General features: G+C 36.9%; 1 protein-coding gene across 7 annotated transcripts in view; it reads left to right on the top strand.

Moving 5' to 3' along the window:
* The first annotated feature begins 2,240 nt into the window (after positions 1 to 2,240).
* The window catches only part of LOC150104186 (uncharacterized), a 712,768-nt gene continuing 696,860 nt past the window's right edge, over positions 2,241 to 18,148 (top strand). For all 7 annotated transcript variants that reach the window (XM_090396809.1, XM_090396815.1, XM_090396810.1 and 4 more), the window contains exon 1: positions 2,241 to 2,282. The gene's annotated coding sequence lies outside the window, so the exon portion shown is untranslated. The remainder of the gene's footprint in view (positions 2,283 to 18,148) is intronic.

The following is an 18,148-nucleotide window of genomic DNA, read 5'->3' as shown; positions in this document are numbered from 1 at the left end:
TTGCAAGAACCCCAAATGAACTACAAAAGTTGATCAACAAGCTAAACGAAACCTGTAAAACATATGACATGACAATAAATATACAAAAGACAAAAGTGATGCAAATAGGGAGGAACGAAACTACCATCTCAGCCACTCTAAACGGAGAACAATTAGAACAAGTAGACAATTTCATATACCTTGGATCAAAACTAACAGAAACAATAGATGAACTCAAAACAATCAAACACAGAATAGCAATAGCATGGACCACCATGGAAAAATTACAGAAAATCTGGAAGACAAAACAAAATATCTAAGCAAGCCAAAATCAAATTATATGAAGCAATAATTATACCAACAGTCATCTATGGAGCAGAAGTGTGGACAGTTAAAAAAAAGAGAGGAGTAAAATCTGCTGGCATTTCAAATGAAATGCTTAAGAAAAATAAAAAGAACAAGTTGGATAGAAAAGAAAGCAAACATCACAGTCAGACAAGCACTATTGTATAAAAAGACAATAATAGAAAAAATTAGAAAACAACAACTGAGATGGTTTGGACACGCTGTATGCAGACAGGCTTCCTAACGTCCTAATCAATACTTTTCCAACTGAAAAAAGAAGACCCAGAAGAAGAGTTACCTGGCTGAAATTAATAAAGACCATCTCGGGATGCAGAACATATAAGGAACTTTTTCGAATAGCAAGGAATAGAGAAGTCTGGAAGATCCTGCTCAAGAGAAGACTCAACCCATCTTAGACAGAAGAAAAGAAGAAGAAGATATATATATATATATATATATATATATATATCAGTGGCGTACTCAGGATTTAATCTTGGAGGGGGCCGAGCATTCATGATTTAATCTTGTGGGGGGGGGCGAGTTGAGTAGACGATTTGAGAATACATACTACGCATTGCATACGACCTATGACTGAGCATCTGCAGTGATCGCCTATACATGATACCCGTGATCTCCTCTGGCCCAGCTCAGACAAACGAAGTAGCGCTCCATCCGCTCGAGCACTGCGGCGTTCACCTTGCATTCACAGCGGCAGAGTTGCCTTGACTTGCACTACTTTGAGGGTCAGCTAGACTTCCAATACGTGCAGGCACAAACTTGACTTGTTTGTCTGTTTGCTTACCTGGGAAATGGAGTAAAACCAGGTTTAAAATAGGCTTGGTATCTTTAAAATTTATTATACCCAAGATAAAATACTTTCTACATTTATATCTCATCCAGAAATTTTTATTTAATAAGATTAAAACGCCTTATGGTAACTTGTTCTGGTAAAATACTTATAAGCCCTGTATTAATAACATCTTGGTATTTCTAGCCTGGCTCCCATTGATGAGACCCCGATGGGATCGGAACTGGTGGTGGCTGGCTTTGAGAGGCTCTACTTGGGGATAGGTTTTTGCCTGTCTCTGAGTAGGGCCACCGCTGAGATTATGGCTCTGGCTGGTGGTGGGGTGAGCCTGCCACTGGGTAGAGCCAACGCTGAGAAGTTCTTCTCGGTGACGGGGTGAACCCTGTCACTGAGTGGAACAACGTTGAGTTGGACGGTCTTTCGGCCACTATGGAGTGGTCTAAGGATCGTCCTAATTTTTAGAGAGGTCTTTACTTAAATACACCTCAATAAAGGTCGAAACCGCTCTGGGTAGTGGCCCTTTGCCTTTAATACATAGCATCATACATCTCCTCAAGGAGATCGGCTGTGCATTAAGGGTAAATATTAAGAATAGTGATCAGGGCTTATTCTACTTTTACCATGAGTTGCCTTGACTTGCACTACTTTGAGGGTCAGCTAGACTTCAAATACTGCAGGCGCAAACTCGACTTGTTTGTCTGTTTGCTTACTTGGGAAATGGAGTAAAACTAGGTTTAAAATAGCTTGGTATCTTTAACACACACACACACACACACACACACACACACACACACACATATATATATATATATATATATATATATATATATATATATATATATATATATATATATATATATATATATATATATATGTATATATATATATATGTATATATGTATATATATATGTATGTATATATATATATCTTGCAGTTATATATATATACTTATCTTGCAGTTTTCTCTGCTAATGATAATGTCAACATCTCGAAGTTGTTGACAGTAAAACTGAATCTTGGAGTAGCATTAATTGCAATTGACTCTTCATCTCGCAGATAATGGGAACGTTCCAACAGGTGGCATCATATGCACCTTCAAGAGAAACTATCATCTGTTAGGCGGTTGTTTGAGGTGGTGTTTACATCTAGGTAAGGATTCGAAATATACTAGTGAGAGGTTGTAGTTGATATTCGTTACGTAACCTTTTAATATAAAATATCAATGTACATTAGAGCATAAAATACTCACGTTTTGACCTATTTCTTAATTTTGGTGCTAGGGAATGACACTGATGAGATAAAACAATTGAAATGTTATTTTAAATTCCTGTATTGTAGATGCGAAGAGTGAATAATATGCAAAAATTGTTGCATATTATTTAAACGACTATATATATATATATATATATATATATATATATATATATATATATATCCCTCCTTGCATTTTCTACTTGCTACTGTCATTAGAATTGACGAAATTGTTTCATAAATGGTGGAAATTTATTATTAACATTCACAGGTTGTTTAATTATATAATTTAAGAGTTCAGAATTTTTTAACATGTAAACTGAGCCACGTAATTATTATATGTCTACTTCATCAATATTGTTTGATTTTGGATAACATCTACTATCCTTATCTCAGTAACAATTTGAAGGATTCATGTCTATTATTGTCATCTTTCTCTGACACTTGTGAGAAAAACTGTGTTTCCATTGCTTGGAACTTATTTTTCCTCTGAAGTGAGTTTCCTGGAGAGGATTGAGGTTTAATTGAACAGGGAAAAAAAAAATATATATATATATATATATATATATATTAAACACAGGTGTAATGGTTCCAGTATTTTATGTCATAAACATTATCTGTGATACAATATGAGAATTGTTATAATATACACAATTATCACAAAAATTGAGTGTGAGATATTAGACTACAAGCCTGAATCCTAAGAGAGATGTCTTCTTTGAGCACTTGTTGTTAGCCTTATCTTTGGTGGGATGTCTATTTGTTTCCCCCAATCTGCAGATTCCAAAAATAGTGGAATCATTAAATTTGTGTTTACTTCTTTTAATTGTGCTGTTTTTCCTTCCATCAAATCTTAATATAAGTTTCAACCGGCACATAAGACTAAATACACATTTTTTCTCATTATTTATTTTCATTATTTTTTATTTGTAAAAACTTTTTATATGTATATATGGGTGCATGAAAATACCAACATGCTTGGTAATTCGTTATTGTTGGTATTGTGATTAACACTTAACATATATTGTTTTTGTTGTATATTTGTAAAAATAAATGAGATTTTAAAAACATTGAAAGGATGAAAGTGAATGGAAGGATTGAGAATTCAGAAAGATGATTGTATTTAAGATGTTGACATAGTGGTATTTACTAGTATATGACTCAACTGTATTTGGTTTTGGGTTTTCTCCAGGTACTCCAGTTTTCCCTCATCAAAAACATGATACATTCTAGAACCCTTTTTTAATAAAGTAATTTAAATTTAAAGCCATAGTCAACCTCAATGAACTTAAATTTCTTGTTGGCAGGAGAAAATATTATTTAATGAATGGATGACAATTATGAATCTTTAAATAATAAACTAATTACTTATTAGTATACTTTTTAATAGTTTCCACAACTTGTAAAAAAAAATATATATATTTTAATCCGGTATTTTTTCTATAATAACTATTTTCAACGATGATGATTAAGGTAAACAAAGTTAAAAATTGATTAACAGCATGAAATTTCAAGCAGGTATTAAAATAATTTGATATTTCGGTGCAATCAGAGATGGCCAGATCAGATACTTAGAAGAATATGTTGCCAATTTAAACTCCTTTTTATGAACAGTCTGGTAGATCTTCAGTAAAATGCAGGAAATGTCACCATAATTAAGTAATTTGGAATCAGTAGACAAACTGGACTGCAAACGCTGTTCTTGGCATCCTACACGTGATAAGACAAAAAAAAATTATCTTGAAAAGACTGCTTCAAAAGTTGAAAGGTTATTCTTTACAGAACACTCATTTTAAATAAATTTCGATGTAATAAACTACCAAACAGCTTCTTAAATCAACAACAAAAAAAACCTACTTTTCACCACAGCCCACAGGGTATAGTTATATATATTAATATATTAAACATTAATATATATAATATTAATAGATGAATTTGGTTAGATATGAACTTATCTACTTATCCATTTCTATGGCTATATAGTATCTACTATTAACTGATTACTAAATGATTATTAGTGTAAATAGCCATCAAACATAAATCAAAATAGGTTAATCGTTCCATACAGTAAAAATAGTTCTGAAAGTCTTTAAGAAAATTCCAGTTTTCCATCTTTTTTTTTTTTTTTTTTCTCTCCCAGTTCAGAAATCTCATTTCAAAAGACAAATTAAATCTTTGATATTTTCCAAGTTATACTGCATTCCTTGCCTATTTGGCCTCCACTGTTATGATCAAACTGAATATTCAGCCTGAATTTTCAGTTTGATCATAAAGTTAGGCATGAAGAATATGTGATGCTGTTTCTGTCAACTTTGTATATCCAGATTAGGTGATCATAGTATTAATCAGTGTTTTTTGGCACTGGTTCGCAATGGTATGGTGCACCAGCACCTTTATTAAGAGTGACATATGGATAGTATCATTTTAATTTTCAAGTTTTTCTGCTAGCAAAGGCTGCACACTAACACCCATTGTTTGAACGAAAAAAAAAAGTGCTGGTATTAATACAGCTATAGTATTAAATGATAGGACATGAGAGTTCATCACACTTCTTTTAAATTTGCAAGATTATTCAGAGCTCTGTTAACTGCATCAACCAAATATCAGTAAAGCTGATTCTTCATTACTGTCTTCCATTGAGGAAATAGTTTCCAGAAAAAGCATTTAAATTATTTAATATTTTACTGCTAGAAGAAATTAACAGAAATTGCACTTTCCATTTATATCATTTTATACCAGAAATTGCATTTATACAATTAACAACTACATACATTACATAAGAAGCATACCTTATATTCCATTACATTGTGAAAGAAGTTCACACATCAGAAAAGCCCACAGACTTATGGAAAATCTCTCCTGCCTGCAACATATCATACCAAAGCTTAAACTCATTTGCACTCTTAGCATTTACAACATACTCAGGCAATGCATTTCATTCACCCACCACTCTCCATGTAAAAAAAAAATACTTCCCACCTTCTTATTCACTCCCTTGCACAATTTCCAAGGATGGCTTGCCCATTCCTTCATTTCCAACAGCTGAAAAATTTCTCTTGTATGTATTTATTGATCCTTATAGGCAGAATAAATTGCAGAAGAGAGGGGATAAAAATCGGCATAGGACTATGGTAGTTAGTGACTTATATTTCAGTTCTAAAGCCGGTACAAGATCTAGAGGGAATCTGCAATTTTTGTATACCAATGCTAGAAGCATTCGAAATAAGAGAGAAGAATTTTTGGCATTATTCAGTGAAATCTCACCAAAAGTTGTAGGCATTAGTGAAACTTGGCTGTCAGCAGAAGATGTGGTCACTGGAATTGAATGTGATGGGTACAGTATTTTCAGGGAGGATAGAAAAGATAAAACAGGAGGAGGAGTACTGTTGATGATAGCTGATGTGTTGCAGCCAAAGAAAGTAGTATATCATGATGATAGACATGTGAATGAGAGTTCATTTGAGGCGGTTTGGTGCGAAATAGTGACCAATGCAACCAAATATACAGTTGGATGCTGCTATAGGCCAGGGAGTACGGGGGGAGATATTGAATTCATGCATCAGCAACTTAGTGCAATGAGTGAAGGCTTAGTGATTATTATGGGGGATTTTAATTATGGTGATATCAATTGGAGGGAGAAAATATCATGTAGCAAAAAGGAAATGGAGTTCATACATCTTCTACGAGATAATTACTTGAAACAGCACGTAACTGAAGGGACACGTGGTGTGAGAGTGTTGGACCTGGTTATTGGTTCAGAGGTTATATGCATAAGTAAGGTGTCCTCGTTACCTCCAGTTGGTGAAAGCGATCATGTGGTATTGACTTGGGAGGTTGCAAAATCTGTGGATTTTTCTATTAAGAAGGGGTATGTACGGAACTACAGGTTAGGCAATTATAACAAGCTTCGGAGTGAGCTTGCAGCCATCCCATGGCAGAACATATTGCAAGGGAAAGATGTTAGCAGTGCTTGGGATAAAATCAGCGGGTATCTGAGGAAAGCAATATCAGATTGTGTCCCCATGGTCAGGAGGTCAAACAAGGCAGGCATTAGATGGATGAGCAGTAGTATCAAGCTTGAACTGCAAAAAAAGAAAATGTTATGGAGAATTTACAAGGAGAAAGGCGATCAGGACACCCATGAGCAGTACAAGGCTCAAGCTAGGAAGGTTACCAGCATAGTAAGAAAAGCTAAATCAGATTATGAGAAGACCTTAGCCAAAGAGATCAAGGGTAATCCCAAAGAGTTCTTCCGCTATGTGGCAAGTAAGAGGAAGAATGACTTCGGAAGGATAACCTTAGTGGGTGCTGATGGTATTGAGGTGACAAAATCAGATGTAATAGTCGAGTTACTGAGTGATCACTTTTCAAAAGTCTATCACCCAAGTGAGGATATCTCTATACCTACAGCAATACCTAATGTGAGAATTGAAGCTAAAGAATCAGAGGTATTAAATATATTGCAAAACTTAAATGCAAACACTGCGGTAGGCTTAGATGGAATATCAGCTCGGGTGTTGCGTGAATGTGCAAATGAATTGTCAACCCCTCTCACCTGGATATTTAACTTAAGTTTGAACTCTGGTATGGTCCCTAGGGAGTGGAAGTTAGGCAAAGTGGTTCCTTTGCATAAGGGTGGCTCTAAAACTGCGGTATTGAATTACAGACCAATCACCATCTCAGGAGTAGTGGTAAAAGTATTGGAAAAGTTGGTTAAAGACAAAATTCAAGAATGGGTGGATCAGGATATGATACTCTATAGAGGCCAACATGGTTTTGTTAAAGGTAGATCCTGCCTTAGCAATCTATTAACTATTCATAATAGAATAACATCTGAGTTGGACAAAGGAACTGGCTACACAGTGGTACTTCTGGATTTTGCTAAGGCTTTTGACAGGATACCCCATAGAACACTGTTACGCAAATTGGAGCAGATGGGAATGGATATTAAATTGGTGATATGGATAGGAGAATGGCTCAGGGAGAGATACCATAAGGTGGTGTATGGAGGAGCCGAGTCCAGAATGAGGCAGGTGACCAGTGGTGTGCCTCAGGGCTCTGTGCTTGGGCCAATGTTGTTTAATTTGTATATAAATGATATAGGAAACGGCTTAAAGGGAGATATTCAGTTGTTTGCTGATGATGCAAAGTTTTGTAATGCAATAAAATATCAAGATGATGTTGAAAGTTTGCAGGAGGATTTAAATAAGCTGGTAAAATGGGCAAAAGATAATGGATGTCAGTTCAATGTGGAAAACTGTAAAGTCGTGCATTTTGGGATTAAAAGATTACCAGCTGTGTACTACATCGATGGAAAGGTACTCCAAGAGATTGATGAGGCTAGGGAGTTAGGGGTATTGATAGATAGGGAGATGAAGTTCAGAGGAAACCAAGTAATCCTATGTCCAAGATTGCACATAGGATTACTTGGTTGTTGAGGAACACACTGACATCCAGAGATAAAGAGGTTATTATTCCCCTTTATAAAGCATTGATACTTCCACATTTGGATTACTGTGCTCAGATCTGGTCACCTGGATTCCTTGGAGATGAGGAGGCTGTGGAGAGGGTTCAGAGAAGAGTGACCAAGTTGGTGAGTGATATAAAAAATGCTCCCTACATTGATAGATTGAGAGCTTGTGGATTGCAGAGATTGGTTGATAGACGAAGAAGAGGGGATATGATAGAAACATTCAAATTACTAAAAGGTTTTTATAGGATTGATGCAGGGGAAATGTTTCAGCTCTGTGATAGTGATGGAAGAACAAGAGGTCATCTCTGGAAATTAAAGAAGAGTGTGGTTAACAAAGGTGTCAGAACAAGGTTTTTTGCCTGGAGGGTGGTGAATGAGTGGAATTCATTGCCTGACTTAGTTGTGAGCTCTTCGTCTGTAAATGAATTCAAGAAGAGATATGACAGATATTGTTTTGCTAGATTGGGTCTCCCGCGATGAGTCTACTGACTCCATGGAGATACCCGTAATAATAATAATAATAATAATAATATCTGGTAAACACCTCTCAACAGCTTAAACATCTTGAGCATATCACTCATTTGCCTTTCATCAACCAAACTGCAGATTACATGATTTCAGTCTATCCTCATAGACATTCCACAGTCCTGAAATCAGTTTTGTCAACTGCTTCTGCACCCTCTCCAAATTCCAGATTTGAACACAGAAGTCCATATGTGGCCTGATTAGTCTTATTAATGGAATCACTACCATTTTGTCTCTGCTGACTAATGTTTGTCTTAATATTGCAGCAATTCTCTGAGTTGTCATTATTATTGTAATATGTCCCTTAAATTTCAGATTTTATCTGCTATAAACCTCAAAATCCAGTGCTTCCTTAACTTCCTCCAGTATACTTCCACATATACAGTATATAGTATTCCATTTGCAGATACCAAAATTCAAAACCCTACATTTAGCAACATTAAACTAGCATCGCCAATCATTTTCCAACATTTCCACTTTATTCAGATCCTGTTGAGCCACTATGCCAGCTCTGCACTCAATAAACTTCCTCAGATTCGCATCATCTGCAAACAACTGAACATTTATTATTATTATTATTATTACTACCCCAAGACTTCATGGAGTCAAAGACTCATCTGGGAAGTCCTTTTATCTCTCACACACACACGTGCGCACACACACACACACACAGCTCATCATACTGTGTCTTAAACACACTCAAACTCCTTGCAGACACCATACTCTCAAGCAAGGCATTCCAATCATTTTCAACTCTACACAAAAAAAAACATGCCTCTCACTCCCCTACTCACACCCTCTTTATACAGTTTCCAAGGATGACTTCTGGTTCTCCCCTGATCTCCCACTATTTTTTGTAGAACTTCTCCAGCATTGATCCAACTTGTAGGTCTCTATCATATCTCCCCTTTTCCTCCTGTCCACCAGACTCTGCAAATTACATCTTCTCAATCTTTCCTCATACTCAACATTCCAGATGGCAGAAACTACCTTAGTCAGTATTTCCTAAGCATAATATATAATTTAGACATGATATTTAATTTGATTTGTATTTTGATTACCTTATAATCCCCTTTGATGCTAGTATAACACTAGAGAAATATAAACTGTAATTCTTTTTTTAAATGAACTTTTAATTGATTTTTCCCAAGTATGTTTTTTATTTGTTAAATTTATTCTAAACCTGTCTTCTTCCATTTCCCAAGTTAGTTCTCCGTAATGGGAAAATTAGGTTTTTTTCCCCTTCCAGAAACTTTGTTTTTTCACCCTGTAAACTAAAGAAAATTGAACTATGAGAGACGATAATATATTATTGTTGTATGGTCACCTTTATGGAGTCTGAAGACCCATTGCAGGAGACCCAATTTGAACCCTCAAAGGAGACCTCTCTTTGAACCCATTAATAGACAAAGCACTCACAACTGACACTGGCAACCCATTCCACTTTTTCACAACTCTCCAAGCAAAAAATTTAGTCCCGCCCTCAACTAACCACACCTTTATTCAACTTCCAGGGATGGCCCCTTGTTCTGGTCCCTCTAGCCAAGTGCCGAAACATTTCCCCTGCATCAACCCTATGCCAGCTGGGTTGGCTGAGTGATTAATGTATCTGCTCTCCAGCCAGAAGGCTGTGGGTTCAAATCTTGCTGTAGGCATGGATGTTTGTGATTGTCTGTGAAAATACTAGTGGTGGACAATAGATGGCGTTGGTGTAGATGATGCGGTTTGCAGTAGTTGGTGGATTGAGCGAATGGTGGAGACGCAGAGTTGTAAAGTAAGTACTCTCCCTCGATGAGTGTTGGACTTCTTGGAGGTGTTGTAATAATAATGATAATAAAAACTCTTTAAGCAACATAAATGTTTCTGTCATATCTCTTTTTTTTTTTCTCTTATCAACTAACTTCAATCCACACACCCTCAGTCTATCTTCATAGGGAGTATTCCAGAAGCCACTCACCATCTCAGTCACTCACCTCTGAATCTTGTCCACTGCTTCCTCATCTCTAAGAAACCCCGGGGGGGACCAGACTTGAAAATTAATCTAGATTTAGGCATATCAAATCCTTATAAAGAGGAATAACAACTTTCTTATCTCTACATGTTAATGTGTTCTTCAGTAGCTAAGTAATCTTATGTGTTACATTAGCAACCTTAGCAATATGTCCTCTAAACTTTAACTCTCTCTCTACCAATACTCCTAAATCTAGCTTCATTTATTTCCTGGAGTACAGTGCCATCAATGTGATGTGATACACTGCCTGTAATCTATTTTTCTCAAAATGCATAACGTTTTTCCACGTTAAATTGATACCCATTATATTGTACCCGTACTTCACAGCCTATTCATCCTGCAAGCTCTCCACATTGCCTTGACTATTACATAACTATTACTCTACCTAATTTCACATCATCAGCAGACAATTGAATATTTCCTTTCAGGTTATTTCCTATATCATTTATGTTCAAATTAAACAGCAATGTTCCCAGCATTGAACCTTGCAGCATATTACTAATCACCTATTTTTGCCTCGATTCTGCCCCACCGTATTACTACTTTGATATCTGTCCAGCAGCCACCGTCTTATCTACTTAACCAATGTCATATCAATTCCCATTTGTTCTAATTTGCATAACAGAGTTTCATGTGGTATTCAGTCAAATGCTTTTGCAAAATCATTGTGTATCCATTTCCTTTATCCAACTCAGCTGTTACTCTAATATAAAAAGTTAGTAAATATATAGTGTTAGGCACCATGACATGGCAAGAGTTGTCTGTTGTACTTTCCTCTCCAACTGCCAGTTAAAATTACTAATAGTCTTAGGCTAGCTTTCTGTAATTTGCTGAAGGTTGAAATTGGCTGTCCAGTAATCTCCAAAAGTTAGGGCTAAACTGTTTTGTCTACTCCATTTGGGGAATAAAAGGCATTGATGGATTTTTGTTTTATTTATTGTAATAAGGATTCAGAAGTGGCTGACTAAGGTGATGATAAAGCTGTGGAATTCTTACTCTCAGCTTAGAATGAAAGTTTGTGAATTGCAAAATTTTGTTGATAAGTGAAAAAAGAGGGGTAATGACAGAAACATGCAAGGAGAGGAGATTTCCTGAGATAAACTGAAGAAAAATTTTTCCATGCATGTTAGGAAGGGAAAAGAACAAGAGGATCAGTTAAGTTAGAGCATGGTTAGCAAGGATGAGATTTTTTTTTTTTGGTTTAGTAGAGGCAGCACAAGATGAATACTTTCAACAAATAATTGCATGAGGAGTATAAAGAGCAGGCCAGGAAAGTGACTCAGTTAAGAAAAACTTGAATATGAAAAGAAATTTCCAAATCAGGCCAAGAAAACCCATAGAGGTATTTTCAGATATGTGCAAGTAGAAGGAAGAGCGATTATGGGAAGATGATAATGGATGAAAATAGTAGAATGATAACTGCTACAGAAGACATTGTTGAAGTATTCAGTAAACAATTTGGAGGTGTTTCAGGTGAAATCATAAAAACCTCAAGTGTAAAGAACATATGAGAGGATGGCTTAATTGTGAGTGAGTAGTATGAGGAAATAAATAAACTTGATGTCATTAAGGCTATAGAATTTGATGACAAATCACCATTTGTCTTAAGGGAATGTTCCAGGTAATTGGCAATAGCATTGGCATGCCTGTTTAATAACAGTTATAACAGCACAGGCTATTCATATATATATATTTTTTTTTTTTTTTTTTTTTTTTCACCCACGAAAGGGTATTAAAAACTTATAGCACATTTTGTACTGCGGGTGGACGAATGATATTTTTTCAATTTTTTTATCCATGTTATAAATTTTTTTGTAATTTTTTGTAATTTATTTTTATATAGTCTGGAAACCTGCCCTAGAGACCAAACATGGAACTTGTTGAAGGCCTGAAGTGGCCTTCAAAAGTGGTGCAGTAGTCTCACATCGGGTAATGAAATTCATCTCCCATCTGAAGACAATCACAAACATCAATGCCCATGCTAGATTCAAACCCGTGATCTGTTGGTTTGACAGAAGGTATGCTAACTACTCAGCTAACTAGGCTAGAAGTATGCAATGGTATACTTAGGTTTTGCAAAAGCTTTTGATAGACTGCCGCACAACAAGCTGTTAAATAAACTCTAATCGATGGGATTGAATAAAAGCCTAGTGAATTGGATCAGTGATTGTCTGTCAGATAGTTATCAGAAAGTTGTAAATGGGGGGGGGAGAGCAGTATTCTGAAAGGCAAGTCACTAGTGGTGTGCCCCCTGCGTCTGTATTGAGGCCATTGTTGTTCAGTTTTGTATATTAATGAGTAGGATGGCTTTAACTGGTGATATGCAGTTGTTTGCATGTGATGCAGAATTGAGGAGAGCAGTGGTGCAGTAGTCTGAATAGATTGAATGAATGGATAGGTAAGTAGAACTGTTAACTGTTGAAGGTGTGAAATTTTGACATTTGGTTAGCAATGATGGGATGTCAAGTATATGCTTTGTGGGGAAACTTTAAAGGTTGTTGAGGAGATGACAGATGTGGGAGTGGTGGTGGACATGGACCTGAAATCCAGCAGCTACATTGCACAAGTTGTGAAGCCATCACATTGGATAATGGCAATGATGAATCCATTATATAATGCTTTGAGCAGGCCTTGTATGGGTTGTTGTTGTTCACAGATTTGGTCACTGAGTTTTCATGGAAATGAAGGTATGTTAGAAAGGATCCAGAGAAGATTTACAAAGGTGATCAGTGGTCTTTATAATGTGGAGTATGAAGATAGATCGAAAGAATGTAAATTGCAATGCCTCATGAAGAGGAGGAGGAGGGGGGGAGGTGTGATTGAGAGATATAAGTTAGTCTGGGATTGTTATCAACTTTGACATGGAAGAAATTTTTCATAAAATGGGAGGAGGAGTAGAACAAAAGGCCATCCCTGGAAACTGTATAAGGAGGGTGTGAGGCAGAGGAGTCTTTGTGTGGAGTTGTTGGTGAGTGGAATGCATTGCTTGAGTGTGTTATGAATGTAGACACATTTAATCAGTTTAAGACATGATTGGATGAGTTTTGTGTGATAGTGTGTACCTCCCCATGATGAGTGACTCCATGGAGGTCAGATGTTAATAATATTTATTATTATTATGTGACACCTCCAGGGATTCCAAAGACCCATCAAGGAGAGTGTGCCAATAGCATCGAACGATTGAACCCCTTCCAACTACTAACCATGCTCAAACTTGCTTAGTTTTTTGCAAGCCATTAGTAGCAGAGGCTCTACCAGTCAACCAACTTTTGCTGGCATTATTATAATAATAATAATAATAATAATGTGATAGACAATGGAAACAGAGATGGATGAATTGGAAGTTCTTAGGATATTGCAGAATGTCAGTGTAAATATGACTGTGGGATTAGATGAGATATTAGCTTGTGTTTTATGATAATGTGCAAGAGAACTGGCAGTGCTTTGCTCTGTTAATGTTTCAAGGGAGTGGGAAGATGAAGCAAAATAATCCCTTTTCATAAGGGTAGCTTTTAAAACTGCAGTAGAAAATTATAGACCAATCAGTATCTCAGCATTTGTGGTAAAGGTACTGGAATTGCTGGAAGTATTAGTCTAAAGGAAAATTGAAGAATGAGTGGGAATGGGTTTTTTTGTGGTTCTCACCCACAAAAAGCTCCTATAAACCTTAATACATTTGTACTATGGGTGGGTGGATTTTTTTTTTCCATCTGTGTTAATTTTTTTTACACAGTCCAGAAACCCTGCTGTAGAGACCAAACATGGAACTTTTTCAAAATTGCTTCAGGTCTCTAATAAGTGGGATGGTGGCCTCACACTGGGTGATGAATTCATCTCTCACTTAAAGACAATCATAAACATCCATGTCCATAGTGGTATTAGAACTCGCATCTTGTTGGTAGGAGAGTATATGTTAACCTCTCAGCCAACGGCCAACTGATTGGTTGAAGGAAATGGCTACACAATGATTCTGCTGAATTTAATAACTAGAGTAAATCATGCCCTGTTCTAATTTAAATTTAAAGTGATCTGTGAAATTCTATTCAACTATCCTAATCTTAAGAATAATGATGGTCTAAAAATCCCAAGAATATGGATGGTACATATTCTACACACACACACACAACCTTTTGTTCTAAGAGTTTATTTAAATCAAGACTCTGGTAGTACAGGATCTTAGCCTTAATATACCAAAAACTTGTGGTTGTTAATTTATTGATTAGGCCACCACTATTACTGTATTAAAAGTATCAATATGAATTTTTTCTTTGACCATGTTATAAATAGGATATACACAATCTTGCATAAATACTGATAAAACTTCTGTAACCCCCCCCCCCCCCACTGCCCAAAGAATTGTTCAAGCTCAGTTCTGTTGGTGGCACCATGTGCAGCCAACATTCGCGTGTTTATCACTAGAGAGAGAGTTGTCTAACTGTATGGGTTAACATGCAGTGGGGAAATTATGAGAACCGTACAGCTGCAATAGTATTTCACAAGGTTGGAATGCAGCAACATGTTATTTTCAACATGCTAAAAATGCTTGGGATCAGTGGAATGTTTCAATATTGGATTATTAACAGTAATACAAATATAAAAGATATATAACTGACCACCAAAGAACAGGTCGACCATGGTGTGTAAGGATGCAACAGCCTGTGAGGGCTCTACAATAATCCTGTGGGAACACAGGATTATTGTATTATTATATTATTGTTTCATGGTAAGAAACAATGCCATGAAAGATGTTTTGCAGAGAATGATGTCCCATATACTAACTGATGATCTGGGGGCAAGAGCCTATCATCGTTCTACTAGATACTTCCTAACACCACAGCTTATGCGGCAGAGGGTGATAAATTCAAAGGCACCTCTCTCACTCTCTCTCGTGGTACTCGGACAAGATAGAGATATCCTCTTCACAGATGAGTTTTTACCATTGAAGAGTCATTTAACTGTCAAAATGATCAGGCATGTGCCATGGCACCTAGTATTCAGAAAGGTTATCACCCAGCATCAGCGATAGTTTGGTGGGGGTCCCATGTTGGTTGGGGGTATCCCAGTTGCATTTCTACAAGAAAGGGGTTAAAATCTCTTCCAAAGTGTATCAAGACATTGTGCTGGAATCTGTGGTATGCCCTCTGTAAAACACCTTGTTTCATGGTAAGCAGTGGGCCTTCCAACAGGACTCAGCCCCTGCACAGAAAGCGAGGACCACACAACAGTGGATGGAAGCAGATGTGCCCAACCACATATCACCATCTGATTGGCCATCTAGAATTCCTAATCTGAATCCGTTGGACTTCAAATTGTTGTCGGAGCTTAAGAGAGTAACCTGTAAGAAACAACATCTCAGTATCATTAGTCTAAAGTTGCATTTTGAGTGAGCAGTAGCAGAGTTTCTATTGGATGTTGTGCATGCAGCCATCGACTTGTGGCCTCAGACTTATGTCATGTGTTAAGGCAAAAAAACATTTTGAACATTGAGTGCTTCTATATGCATGTTATACATGCGGATATGATTCATATGTGCTGAAAGCTGTAAATGATTTACTGATAGATTAATGGTTTATCCACTGTTCAAGTTGTAACGGTATTTATGGCTAGAGTAGGTAGCTTCGATTTAGTTTTCTTTTCACTAGAGTTAAGGCTAGTTGAATAACTGTTGATCACATCATTGTCATTTTGGCATACTGTTTTGAAATGTAATGTAGATTGTCTCTGTATGTATACCTGTATACTCCAGATGATGATCTTAATATGGAGATCAAAACCTGGAGAAATTAATTATTCTTAACACCTATAGCAGTCTCCATAATTTATCAAAATGAGTAGTAATAATGCAGATTTAATCATGTATTATCATAATATCCTTTGCATCATTTAGGGTACTTATCAGGACCTGGATGATGGTTTACAGTAGTATTTAGATTACTTAAGGGTGGGGGGAAACCATGCCCTAATTTCTTGCATTGCATCATAGCACGTGTGGCAAGATAATTAAATAGTATCAACAGTTTTCATTAAATAACTATATATTTAGTTTGGGCTCTGTTTTTAATGAAGAGTCTGCAATGCAGATTGGTTTATAGTTTTTGGAGAATCATTTTTCAAATGGACTGCTGTGATTTTTTTTTACAGTTGGTAGTTGTTTTATATTAAAAAAAAATTGATGCCTGGCATGTATAACCTGAAATATCCCCCCCCCCCCCAGCTTGCTTAGAGATATATCAGATAAGCTGCATGTGCAGTTTGACTCATGGAGAAATTGTGTGCACAGTCCAGATATTATTATTATGGCAACTCCAAGGAGTCCTTAGACTCATCGAGGGAGGCCCTGAACATCATCTTCATCAACTATTCAACATTCACACAATATCTATCATACTTTGCCCTGAACTCAGTCATAGCACTCACAACAGACTCTGGCAGCTTATTCCACTCATTCACCACTCTAAAAGTAAAAACCTAGCTCTAACACCCTTACTAACCACACTCTTGCCCAGCTTCCATGGATGGTCTCTAGTCCTCATACCACCAGTCCTGTTCTCAAAAATATTATTATTATTCGTGACACCTCCAAGGAGTCTGAAGACTCATCGCGGGAGGACACCTACAACTGTCTCAACCACTGCACCGAACCTCTACTACGAATCATCTCCGTCAACGCCATCTACCGCCCACCTCCACCATTACCACAACTAGTATTTTTTGTCTGTAAATTGTGTGTGTTCTGAACGGCTGATTTGTCTGTATGCGGGATGAAAAACCCGAGTTTCCAGGAGAAAAAACCCTGCTACCTCCTTATGAGATCGGCTAACTCACCTTGGATTGAAATCGTCCAGATAAAGATTCCTCCCGTCATGATGAGAATCGAACTTAGGCCTATTCCAATCGAAGGGCGCAATGTACCGTTGTTCTTCCAATTGCGCTACGGAGGCGCTACAATATCCTCTGAATTAATCCTATAGAAACCCTTTAGTAATTTGAATGTCTCAATCTTATTCCCCCCTTTTCTGCCTATCAACCAATTTCTGCAACCCACAAATCTTCAACCTGTTCTCATAAGGTTCATTCCATAGACCTGCTATCATCTTGGTCACTCGCCTCTGGATCCTCTCCACCTCATCCCCATCTAGAAGAAAATGAGGCGACCAAATCTAGGCACAGTAGTCGATGTGGTCTTATCAAGGCTCTATACAGAGGAATAATAACTTGCTTATCTCTGCTCGTCAATGTATTTTTTAGCAGCCAAATGATTTGATGAGCTGATTTAGCCACTTTTGCCACTTAGCCCCCCCTCTTCTCTGTCATGCTGCGGCAACAGACTCACTATCCTAACTCTCTCACTCTTTTCTTTTGCTACATCTAATAATTCCTTTAAGTCCTCTCTCATAGCAATTTTATCTCCTTTCAAATCATTTGTTTCTGCCATGACTATCATTTCTTTCACCCTCTGCTTTTGCACTCTAATACTCTCACATACATCCTTAATTTTTGAACCTGGTAAGTACAATTTTGTCAAACTCTCATCTAATACACCTCTTATTAATGAGTCACCATACAACACTCATTCCTTCATTTTTCTTATACTTCCAATCGTACGCTTATTATTTTTTTTTCACACACTTGCTTTCCGTTAGCTGATGCGTTCAATTGCAAAGAGTTTTGCAATCGCTCCAGCTGCCGCTTCGCCCTATGTATTACTCCGTGCAGCGTGCGATCTCACTCATTGCAACTAAGTCCTCATTTTTT

This window comes from Typopeltis vanoorti, chromosome 8 (assembly GCF_054136105.1).
Source record: "Typopeltis vanoorti isolate ZY-2024b chromosome 8, IOZ_Tvanoo_1.0, whole genome shotgun sequence".
Lineage (NCBI taxonomy): Eukaryota > Metazoa > Arthropoda > Arachnida > Uropygi > Thelyphonidae > Typopeltis > Typopeltis vanoorti.
The sequence above is the reverse complement of the archived record's forward strand: the minus strand, read 5'-3'. Positions and strand labels throughout refer to the sequence as shown.